This window comes from Panthera leo, chromosome C2 (assembly GCF_018350215.1).
Source record: "Panthera leo isolate Ple1 chromosome C2, P.leo_Ple1_pat1.1, whole genome shotgun sequence".
Taxonomy (NCBI): Eukaryota; Metazoa; Chordata; class Mammalia; order Carnivora; family Felidae; genus Panthera; species Panthera leo.
Window position 1 is genome coordinate 155,172,178 of NC_056687.1, and position 11,400 is coordinate 155,183,577.

Here is an 11,400-nt window from a genome sequence, read left to right on the forward strand (position 1 = left end):
CCCATGGCAGGAGCATGCCTGGTGCAGTGGGGCGGGTGGCAAAGAAGCCGGTGTGGCTGAGAGAATAACAGGAAAGGAAGGTATCAGGAGGTGGGAGAGGGCAAGGGGAACTGGTTTCAAGTCTGTGTGAAACTAGCAGCCATTGGAGACTTTTGAGTAGAGACGTGACATGATTTGATTTACACTTAAAGGGTTCTCCACGGCTACCGTATTGAGTACGCTACAGTCAGGGAGGGGCCAGAGGGGAGCCCAGGAACTCTATTTCTGTGATAATTATCCTGGGGAGAAATGACAGTATCCCAGACGAGGACAGTGTTAGCGGAGAAGGTAAAGAATGGTCCGGATAGGTTGAAGCTGGCGACAGCAGAACTGGATACAGAGTGTGAGAAAAAGCAACTTCAAAGACCGGGGGACTGGGCAGATGGGAGGATAGGACTGTCATAACCCGAGAGAAGAAAAGCTGAGGGGTAGGAGGAAGGTCCAACTTGTCTCATGGAAGGTTCCTTCCAACCTCTAAGCGGGGAGAGGGGGACAGGTGCAGTGTGGAGTTCGAGGAGAGAGATGGTCGGTTGGTTCACATGTTGCTTGGGGGCTGTCAGCGTTTAAATGGTATTTAAATTTATTGGACTAGGTGAGATCCCCTAAGGAATGCCAGTAGATACAGAAGAAAAGATGTCCTAGGGCTGAGCTCTGGGGCACTCTACACTGAAGAGGAAGAATCACAGTAAAGACTTAGAAAGAGTCGCCACTGAGCTATGTGAATGAAAAGAGTGGAAGAGACAGAGAGAGAGAGAGAGAGTCAGAGACAGAGAGGGCAGGGTCCTGGAAATCAAGTGAAAAACCGTACCATCAAGGTCGAGGGAATAATTCACTTTGGCAAGTCAGCTGGGAGTGATGTGAAATGTGGTCCTCAGCGACATTAATGAGAACAGTTCCCAAGGACTCTGTGCACCCGTGCATGTGTTCTAAGTGGTGGTGGGGTTGTTAAGGTGTGACCGCGCTGAGCCAGAAGCCAACGGGAAGAAAGGAATTGTAGATGGCGAGTTTAACAACCATTCCAAGAAGTTTTGCTAAAAGGGAGCAAATAATTGACGTGGAGGCTGGTAGACAAAAGGGGTTTGTGGGGGGTGACCCCTGTGGAACACGGAGGCAGAGTATGAGGTTAAAAGAGCTCTCCGCCTCTCAGGCCATGGTGCAGGTCTGAAGCCTATGGAAGGAGAGGGGAAGGAGGAGTATCCGGTATGAGAGCCTCTGGCTGTGGTCTAGCTCTTGGAAGGCCACAGCCAGCCTGGCAGGGAGCTCTGGTGAAGTGACTCTATTCAAGAGTCCCACAAGTGGCGAGGCCTCAGCGGCTCAGTCGCTACCCGGGGTCTCCGTGGGAAGAGCACGACTTGGGCCCAAAAGCCGAGGTGGAACCGGAAGGTGCTACACCCGAAGGTTATCAGCTAAATGCACGCCTCGCGAGTCCTTTCTTGAAGACCCAGAATGCATTCCTTCATGGCTGCCACCTGAGGTAAGTAGAGTCAAGGGGATTTGGGAGAAGAAAAAGTAACAAAACCCTCTCTAGAATTTCACCCGTCAGGCTCTCACCATCTCGGAAGCTCTGAGCTCCAGCATATGCTTCACCATCCCAGCACGGCTGCCTCTTTCTTCCTGGACTCTGCTTCTCCACAGGACAAGCTGGAAAATGTCCGGGAAAGAAAGCTGGAGTGAGTAAAGACCTCATCGCCTTTGCTTTCTTCCTCTCAGTGATTGTAGCCTCTCAACTCCTGCCTGTGTTGGTTACGATCAAATACCTTCAAAGCCATATATAAATATAAATATAAATATAAATATAAATATAAACATAAATATATAAAAATATATATATAAATATATATATATATCTTTCATTCATTTGTTTTGTCTATCTTTCAGAATTGTTTTCAATGGGAGTCTTACCTTGATGAAACCACAGTCAGAGCCCGATGGGAGGTCAGTCAGCATGGCTGTGAGTTTGAGTTTTTCCCTGTCGTGTGCTGTGGCATGAATGCAGTTGTGGAGTAGAGAGTTGGATCTGAACAATGCCGTGGTTTCACCAAGTGAGTGGAGTCTAACCAAGCCAGACAGGAGCAAGTCAGATGAAGAGCCATGCAAGAGAAAAAAATGAAACTACTGACCATGGAATTGGCCCACTCACATGAGAGGATAATATTTTGTGTCCCTTTTTTCCTCAAAGTTGTTGTGGCTTTTGTGATCAGGAAATAGTTAGAGCACGGTTCAAGTCCCTCCTGCATGAGAATCATCTGGGGCACGTATGTGAAAAGCAGACTCCTTGACCACATTCAGTCTCACTTGATCAGAATTTTTTGAGTGGTTAATCTTAGGCAAAACATTTGTATCAAGCTCTCCAGGTGATTATTTTTTTTTAATGTTTATTTATTTTTGAGAAATGGAGAGACAGAGCATGAGTAGGGGAGGGGCAGAGAGAGAGAGAGGGAGACACAGAATCCGAAGCAGGCTCCGGGCTCTGAGATGTCAGCACAGAGCCCGATGCGGGGCTCGAACCACAAGCCGTGAGATCGTGACCTGAGCTGAAGTTGGACGCTTAACCGACTGAGCCACCCAGGCGCCCCTCCCCCAGGTGATTCTTACATGATTCTTGAAAACAGTAGAGTCACAGAAATAGATACAAGTGTGGTTATTCACCTTCCTTAATTATTAATGAGGTTGGTGTTTCTTTGGTGATCATCCAACTTTGGCGATTTGATGCTGGGTCTCGAGGTGGACATACATGGGCAGTATCCTTTGCCTTAAGAAGTTCAATTTCCAGATCGATTTGAGGACTATAATATGGCATTGGTGGACATGGGCTCTATCTCATAAGAGCTTACTCTCCCCCACCACAAGGCATTCTAGAACCCGAAGGAAAAACCACAAAAGCTTCCCACGTCTTATCTCCTGCTAAAATTTTTTAACTTTTCTTTTTAGTTAATGTAGTTATTATAGAGACATGTTTGACCTAAATTTGGAAGAGAACAAAATATATATATTAACAAAGAAAAGGGGCCTGGTTTATTCCTTTGAGCTGGATTTGATATGACACATTGTCTACCCATATGGTGTTCATACCATCAAAAGACAAGAAAATGTGCCCAAATTCTTCAATTCAGACTTTATATTTTAAGTAACATCAAGGAGTCATCCTAGGTGGGCTTGAAATAAAAGAGTGAGTGTGGCTTAAAGTTTATAGAAAGTCTGTTTTGCTCACTACACTTGAACTGTTTTATGTATTTTTTGTTTGCCATATTTGTTTTCAGGGTTTAGGCAGGTTTTCTACAAAGGTAATATATTCTAACTCATTCATCAATCTAAGAATTCCTATGATAGATGTAGGTTCAGAGTGCCCTGGGTGCCCTGAATGAATATAATGAGCTTATAATGTATCCTGGGGAAGAAAAGACATTAACATGATCAGGACACCCTCTGGGGTGCCTGGGTGGCTCAGTCGGTTAAGCATCCAACTTCAGCCCAGGTCACGATCCTGCACTTTGTGGGTTCGAGCCCGCATTGGGCTCTGTGCTGACAGCTCAGAGCCTGGAGCCTGCTTCAAATTCTGCATCTCTCTCTCTCTCTCTCTCTCTCTCTCACTGCCCTTCCCCTGCTTGCACTCCATCTCTCTGTCTCCCCAAAATAAATAAATATTTTTAAAAAATTAAAGTATGGTCAGGACACACTCCTTAAAGCGGTGAGGACTAAGGTGTATTGTGAAAGACGACTAGGAGTTTACTAATCGTAGAACATAAAGTAGGACGCACCAACTCAAGGAAAGTCACGTATACAGTCCCCCCAGAGCAAGACTCCTGGCTCACTCAGCAAATAGTCTGTGGCTCCGTCTGGACCCAGCAAAAAGTGAAGAAGGAGCAGGGCTGGAAAGGCATTGGGGACCATGTAATAAGATGTCTTTAATACCACGCAAGAAAGTCTGAATTTTAACTTATAATCACAGGGGAGAGAGAATGCATTTCAAAGGAAAGACTTGGGCAGGATGCTACTTAGAAGGCTGATGGCAGATATGAAGACTTAAGTGCTCCTTAAAAGCAGACCTAGGGGTGCCTGGGTGGCTCTGTCCATTAAGCATCCGACTCTTGATTCCGGCTCAGGTCACGATCTCCCCGGTTCATGAGTTGGAGCTCCACATCAGGCTTTGCATGAATAGTGCGAAGTCTGCTTGGCGTTCTCTCTCTCCCTCTCTCTGTGCCCCTCCCCCACTTGCGCACAGGCTCCCTCTCAAAAAATAAATAAATAAACTTAATAAAAGCAGACCTAATACTCTTAATTTCACCAGGGTTGTTGAGCACCCCCCCACCCCCCAGCTGCTGGAGACATGGAGACGGGTAGCAGCTCTTTTGGAATATTGGGTAGTGCGATGTGCCTCCATTCATAGATTTCATACAGAGAAACATACTTCGGTCCAGCAGTCGTACAACAAAAACCCTAAGCTTACTTAGGATGCAAATGTGAGCACCCAAGCTTTCGTGGGTCTCACTGGATTGGGTTGTTAATAGAGGCGGGCTCACATTAACATTAATATTACCGATGTTACTGATTTCCGTTCTCTCTTACTTACGCAGGATTTCCTTCCCCTCTTCTGTCTCCAAGCCTCAGCCAGTTGCGTCTGAGGGCCTCCAGGGGGCCTCACAAGGAGGCTCGGTGGTTCTAAACGTTTTAGGCATCACCCTTGCTCGGTAGCAGCTGGGCACTGCTGCTCTTTAGCTAGAAACCACACCTGTTACGTTGGAGACACCCCAGCACCAGAATTGCAAGTTGGTCTTTGATGAAGAGAGGAGGATGCCTTCTCCTCCTTGACTGTATTTATGTTACATGGCTATCTTAGTTTGGGTTCCTAGAAGCAGAGCCTGACGTGGGGATTTAGTTGCACATGATTTATTGATGGTACTCAGGGAAACAGTGAGGTAGGCAGGATGGAAAGCAGCAGAAGCTTGCAGCAGAAGATGCAAACTAAGGATATAGTTTCAGCTAAAGTCTGACTGCAGGCTGATCCCATGGGGGGATTCTAGAGCTCACACAGAGGTGGCCTTCCCTTCAGGCAAGGGGGCTTTTAGAAAAAAAGTTTATTTTTGAGAGAGAGAGAGAGAGAGAGGCAGACAGAGAGACAGACACCATGAGTGGGGCAGGGGCAGAGAGAGAGGGAGACAGAGAAGCTGAAGCAGGCACAGCCCGACGTGGGGTTCACACTCATGAACCATGAGACCATGACCTGAAGGGAAGTCGGACACTTAACTGACTGAGCCACCCTGTCTTTCATATTTGGGGGCAGTCTTTTATATTTCCGTTTTGTGTCCTTGACTCCAGGCTGCTGGGGTGAGAGGTGAGGACAGGGGCATAGTTCCTGAAGCAAGGCAGCCTTTGCTTGGCTGAAGGCCATTTTCTAGAGAAGAGGACACAGCTATGAGCCATCAGGAGCCAACACTCACAGTAGCTAGGGATCCGAGTCAAGCGCTGACAACATCCACTCTGTGAGTGTCGGCGTCATCATGCTTATAGCCCAGGTACATACAGCACATAGTGTGTGTGGTAGGTTGCATCCTAATTTCTACTCCTTTCCGACGTCCTGGTCATATTCCGCATGACTCTGCGGCTTTTCTCGCTAAAGACCGGGCATCTACTTTCCTATTCTTTGAATTTGGACTAGTCTGTGTCTCACGTCAGCCAAGAAAATATGGCAGGAATGTCAGTGTCCCCATGTTAGACCTACATCTCAAGAAGCTTTGTGTGTCTCTGCCTGCTCTCTTGAACCTCTGCCACCACCATGAACAAACATGCCCAGACGAGCCCGGTAGAGGATGAAAGACACATGGCAGAGAGTCAGGTCATCCCAGATGTCCCGACCGAGGCCATCCTAGATTAGCCGACAGCCAGCCAACTAATCTGCAGACTCATGAGTGAGCCCGGGCAAAATCAGCCACCACTTAAACTGTCCTCTCGTTGATTCCAGGCACAATAATCACTTATTCTTGTATGCTACTGTGATTTGTGGCTGTTTAATAGCATCACTGTATCGAGAGATAACTGTTATAATAGGCATGCCGTAAACATTTACTGCATATAAATCAGTATGTTATGTCAGCAAAGGGGCAGACCGCTACACCATCATGGAAATGCTGGACTGCAGCGGACAGGAGAAATCGTATTCCCCCTTCCCACTCCCGGGACCAGGTCCAACCAAGGCCTCGTCAAAAAAGCTGGGAAACATCGAGTGGTATTTCTGAAGGCAATTACACGGGTAGACTTCACCAAAATGTTCTGTGCTCTGGCAATCTGCAACACCTGAGTCTTGGCATCCACCCAGTTAGAAGGGGGGACGCAGTGTTGGGGTAGGAGGGTAACCATCAGCAGGCGCGGGGCAGAACGCTGAGCCTTGATATTCTGCAAATGCTCCGGGCCAGGCCGCATCCTCCCTCTCTCCGTCCCTCCCTAGCTGGCAACCAAAGACAATTAAGTGGAAAGGCACTTAAAAGTTGGAGCCTCTGAAGCATACTTTATGTCTGTCTCGCTCGCACCAGTTTCATGGGCCCATTTTTAATTTTGTCTGGCAGCCACTACAGGAAACAGGGAAGGTAAATCAAAGAGTTACTTTTTATGAGGCCTCTGAGACTCCACCGATAAGTAATTCCTGCGGTTTTTTATTTATTCTCTTGCAGTAGGCAATTTCGGTTTTTTCTTGGATTTGTTCCCCCTGTTGCGTTTTGCACCACCTTCTCTCCGGCTCTCGGCCCCGTTATTCCAAGCAGAATATGGTGTCGCTTAAAATGAAGGCACTGCACGCCCCACTTCCGATGGTTAATTTCAGCTATATTAGCGATATGGCACTCCCTTTCCGGCTGTGCCTATTAAGGCTCAAACTGAGGATGTTTGAAAAGAAAATCTCAGTAGGACGCAATTTTCTACCTGACAACATACCCTACATGGTGACTCTTGTGAGCATCCGGCGGCACTCTCCGTTTTTGTTGTCGTTATTGGGTTGTTTTTTTTTTTAATGACCCAGGATTGGAAAGATGAGTGTTCCAGTTTCTTTCTTCTAATCCCAAATAATGGGGGATCCGTATAAAAGCACCAAGTCGGAGCTCGGAAGCACAAGTCCCGGCAAGACGCAGGCCAGTTCATGAGAAGCTCTGTGGAGAGAAGAGTTACACATGGACCCTTTACCCCCACTCCATCCCCGCATCTGTTTTGTTGTTGTTGTTTTCCATTTGAGTGTAGTCCCTGCACACTGTTGTGTTCGTTTCAAGTGTACAACACGGTGATTTGACAAGTTTATTCTATGACGTGTTATTAGCCTGTGATTTTGCCTTGGCTCTCGGGAGCAGGATGAGAGCTACCAGAAGGTCCTTGACAAACACACACACACACACACACACACACACACACACACACACACCAGCACAGGCACCAAGACTGAGGTACTCACCTGAAAGAGTATTCTCCGCCCCCCTTCCCCACCATCTCCGTTGAATGGGCAGGGGAAACAGGAAGGCACAGACCCAAATGAGGGGCCTTGCTGGGGAGGACAGAGGAAAAGAGAATAGAGCTTGATGTACCCATCACCCTGGCTGGTACAGGCTGAGAACAGACTGCTGTCCAGGTCACTTTCTTTGCTACCTGGACCCACTGTACTCTTCTAGCATCTTACTCCCATCTGCAGCAGGCATGTATCAACTTATGTGAATATATAACCCTCTCTGAGAATCTTCTGAAAGTCATAGATGTTATCGGCAGACACATCTAGATGAACACGCATCTAAAAGTCTGTCTGCTACTTCAGTCGTTCCGTGAATCATTGGCCCAAAAAAGCATCCTCTGACCTAAGATTGACACACGATCATCTTTCTACTATGGGCATGAATGTCATTACCCCATTCCCTCAATGCCTACTGATCTCAACTCATCCTGTTCAGTTTTCTACCGTCTTGGCTTTGGCTGATAGCTCTGCTCTTAAGGAGCCTGGATATTCCTCTACCCAAGTACGGCAAATTACACTTATCACACGGGAGCATAAATGTCACCCCTACCTCTTCTGGAAGGTGTTTTTCCCAGCCCTTAGGATCCGCCCAGCACATGACTTCGTTCAGGGTGCCAGATGATGGCCCTTTGACAGACTAAACTTCATTTGAGAGATGAGAAGAGTTTCCAGAGGGCCCTGCCTTTGTCTGAAATGCAGCTCTACCCCTTTCCAGCCGTGAAATACACCTGCTGAGGCTCAGATTCCTTATTTTTCAGGGGGGAATGAGGATAATAGCTCGCGCCTCGAGTTTCAGTAGTGATGAAATGAGATGATTCTCGAAAAAGAGCTTCACATAGGGCCAAACAACAAACACTAGATGAACTTTATTATGTTATCACTGTTGCCTCTGTTGTAATGGAGTTTTTAAAAAAAAATTTAGTAAATTCTATTTAGTGATAAAATAAATAATTAAAATAAACATTTATATCTATACTTGAATATAAGAAAACTGTAATTGTAACCTTTAATGTGAAGGGTGACTGTATGTGCCCAATTCCTTTGGCCTTTTTAAGAAATGGAACTCAAATGGCTCAGGGCACCCTCCCCTGCCACCTTCCCGTCTTGGAAACTTCAACTCCGGCATTCCAAATGGAAATCTGTCACAAGTTGTGTTTTCTCTGCCCTCATCTAAGGTTTTGGAATCAATGCTATGCTGGCTTTTGAAAAATAATTTGGAAGCTTTCCTTTTTTCTCTCTGCTTGAGAACAATTTAAATAGTATTGAAGTTTCTGTTCCTTGAAGGTTGAAAGAACTCACCCAGGAAACCATCTGTGCCTGGCACCGTTTTGAGGACGAGGTCTTTAAAACTTTCTCAATATCTTGCATTTTCACCCACGCAGAAGTCTTCTGTATCTTCCGGGTTTAATTTTAGGAATTTGTATTTTCCTAGAAAATTATCCATTTCATCCAACTATTCAGATTTATTCGAAGAGAGTTCTGTAAAATATTCTCATCGAGTTCTTGTGATCCCTACTGTACTAATGGTGATTTCTAGTTCCCAGCCCGTGTACATGCACTTGTCTCTTCATTCACTCCCTCTTGTGTGCTTACGTGATCAGGCAAGCTTGGGCGTACCTACTTTGTTCCACTTAGTTTTCCAAATAAGCTCTTGGGTTTACTTACTAATTCCGTTGTTTCCCGGTTTGTAAAGAAACCCATTTCTGTGTTAATTTAATTATTTCCTTACTCCTGGTTTTCTCAAAGTTACTTGATCTTATTTTGTGAACTTCTTGATATAGATGCTTGTGTATTTATTTTCACTTATTCCTGTTTCCTTGTGTAAACGCTTCGCTGCCTCACATGGCTTTTAATACATAGTATTGACTATTACAATTATGTTGTTTTTTATTATTACGGTTAAGTATACTAAAATATCTATTTTTATTACCTTTGAAGTGAAAATTCTTTGAGGGATTTAAAAATTTTTTTCATTGTATTGCCTTGCGGTCAAAGGGAAATTTTGTGATTATTTCCACTTACGACATTTATTGGGCAGAGGTTAACTATGTCTCTATTGGATCAAACTTAATAATTATATTCTTCACATCCTCTGTAGCTTTCCCATTTTTTAAGGTTTATTTATTTATTTATTGTGAGAGAGAGAGTGTGTGTGTGAGCAGGGGAGGGGCACAAAGACAGGGAGAGAGGGAGAATCCCAAGCAGGCTCAGCACACTACACCAGACTTGAACTCACAAAACCATGAGATCGTGACCTGAGCCAAAATTAAGAGTCAGATGCTTAACTGATCGAGCCACCCAGCTGCCCCTTTCCCCCGCCCTGCCCCCACCCCAGTAGCTTTCCTATTTTTGTTGCCATGTATTTTATCAGTCCTGATCTAAGAGGAGAACTCTCCCACTACCATGGTGTTTCTAGAAATTTCTCGATTTCCTATAGTTTTTACACTTCAGGGTTTTGAAGGTTGGTAATTCAGTGCATGAAAATTCCTGAGGTTATATCCCGAAATGCCTACTTTTACCTCATGTGACATGTTTTTTCCTTGAATTTTCACAGAGTTGGACCCAGGTTTAGATGGACCAGAGGGTTTTGCTATTTGTTGAACCCTTTTTAGGAAAAGTGATTAAGAACTCAATGATGAATGCAAGTGGAGTTATACAACCTGGTTAGTAGCCTGTGAAGTGAAGGACCCTGAGTCTTTACATTTATCGGCATCACTGTATGCGGATATCTTGACCCAATCATTTTTGACCTTGAATTTCTTTCCCCCGCTCTTCCTTCCTTCTTCCCTCATTTCCCAGATATTCAATTGAGTGTCTACTTTGAGCAAAGCAAAGCACTGTGCTAGGCGTTGAACATACTCCGACCTTTTTGCTAAAGTCCCTTCCTCTGCCCAACCTTTAAATGTTATTGTTCTTCAGGATTCTGTCCTACAACTGCATCTATTCTAACTCTTGGGTTTTTAGGAAATCTCATTCACTTCCAAAACTGTCCATCTGATCTCTCTATACTGATGACTTCCAAATCTTTATCTCCAGTCCAAACCTATATACTCTTTCTCTGCTAGTGACCCTCAAACTTCTATAAACCATCCAAATTTTCCCAACTGAATTTGACATTCGTATATTCTACTCTTTCTGGACACATCCATCCACTGGGCTATCACAGATAGGTCACATTCAACATATCCAAAGACATCTTCCTTTTTTTTTTTTCCTTTTTTTAACACTACCACCATCACTCAGTTGCCAAAACATAAACGTTGGCATCATTCCCAAGTACCCCTGGGCTATGATTCCCCACACACACTCAACAAATTGGGTGCAAAATGTATTCTCCTATTCACCCGACGCTTCGAGGAGTACATGTCAACCTCCTACCTGGGGATCTCCTCACCTCCTCCTGTTCACATCTCTGCCCTCGCTCTACTTGCCATCCTCTAGGCCAGAAAAGCTTCCTTTGACTTAAATATCATTTTTTTCTCTTCTGCCTAAAGCATTCAGGGACTTCTATGCACCCTTAAAAAGAGATCCGAACTCCTCAGTCTGACATAAAAGACCATCTTAATCTGGCCGCTTGTGTGTTAACGACGGGCTCCCTGAAATTAAAACGGGCTCTCTGATTTGTAGAATTTGCCAACTTGATGGAACAAATATTAACACTGTGGCCAATTTCAAGCTACCAACATAATGGCACTGAATCTCGAGTGTGAGCAGATACACACAACTGGGCCCTCGAAAGCCAGTGCGAGCAAAAGCTTCAGCGCCTTGCTACCTTTAAGGTTTATGAAACGTAATTGAACCTACAATCCTCTAATAACTGTACAATCAACTAGTATCTATTGAATTCACCCATGCAAAAAGGAGGATTTAACACACAA